Raw genomic sequence first — 1510 nt, 5'->3', positions numbered from 1 at the left:
ACACAATATTAAGAGATATATTTGCTAGTATTTCACTTAAAATTACCTTTTCGTACCAAGTTCTGAGCCCCCTAATTAAAGGATATGAATTAGAACCATGGGAACGTAATTTTATTGTATTTTGAATTTCCCACAAGAGGATACTTTTTGAGTAAAATTAAAGAGCTACCAGACTAAACCAAAAATATGATGAAATAATAAGGAATAATTGTTCAAACTTAAATTTTCTGTATTACGGGAATAGTTTATTTTCGAACAATTATATCTACCAAAGGTTCAATACCTGAGTTAAGCTAAGAGGTTTCAATTTCAGGAAAAATTTGTCATATTTTGCTTATTTTCGTTGGAAAACACACTGAAAAGACATATTATTGAACTCACATCAAACATTGTCGGGGTTGCATTTGAAGAACCTTCCATTATTTTATATCTTGTCCTCTATTTCAGCATGTACTGACTTTTAAACCTTTTCAAAGCCCTAAAATATACTTACCTAACGTTTATTTATTTAAGAAATCTTGCAAACTTTTGATTTAGAACAATAATTACTTCTCTATGTATACATTAACACTCACTAAAATTGCCACTTTTCACTCGCGGAGAATGGTTTCAAAACAATACTTCTTACATTGCATAGACTAATGTGTAAAACGAAACATCTTCAATGCAGATTAATTACTTGTTGCGTTCGATTTTGTTTTCGACATAAGAAAGCAACAATGGGAAGTGAAAACTTTTTTAAAGCTATCAAAGATTGATCAAATAAGTGATTTCACATTTATTGTGTAATCAGAAAAAAAAGAAGAAAAATTGATAAAAGTTATTTTGAAATATGCCCCAAAATCAGAGCTATTACAACTTAAATGGCGCGAGGGGAGGGGGACTCAGGTTTAAGAATATCCTGGATGTATCATTTTATATTTTCTAAGTACTCACAGAAGTACTCGTCACGGAAACATTGAAAATGACTCAGTTGATTGGGAATTAAAGTGACTAGCACTCAATTCACAGGAGGGGGCGTGAAAATTTCTAGGAACGTATTTTCAACATATTTAAATATTTACCTATGTACGCATCACTTAGGTTAGATTAGATTAGGTTAGAGACCGACAAAAAGTTAGGTGTGTTGTTAGGCTAGGTTAGATTATGTTAGCTTAGGTTAATTTAGGGTAGACTACCTTAGCCTGCGTACTAGAAAGGAAAGTTCTGATGAATTGATCATCACCTCAATCTTCACACTCACTCTCTACACCCATCTTATGATGTTAGCGACCGACACAATGATAGGTGTAAGGTTAGGTTAGGTTAGAGTAGGGTAGGTTAGGTTAATTTTTTGTCTCCTAGCTTATCCCACGTAGCCCCCCTCCCCCACCGCCACAATCATCGCTCTTGAAATCCCGTGAATTAGGTTAGAGACAGACAAAAAGGTGGGTGTATGGTTAGGTTAGGTTAGATTATGTTAGGTTAGGTTAATTAACGGCAGCCTCTTTTGTTATGGTTTTTTATTTTG

This window comes from Artemia sp. Qi Xiang Cuo, chromosome 11, assembly GCF_049724085.1.
Source record: "Artemia sp. Qi Xiang Cuo chromosome 11, ASM4972408v1, whole genome shotgun sequence".
Taxonomy (NCBI): Eukaryota; Metazoa; Arthropoda; class Branchiopoda; order Anostraca; family Artemiidae; genus Artemia; species Artemia sp. Qi Xiang Cuo.
The sequence above is the reverse complement of the archived record's forward strand: the minus strand, read 5'-3'. Positions refer to the sequence as shown.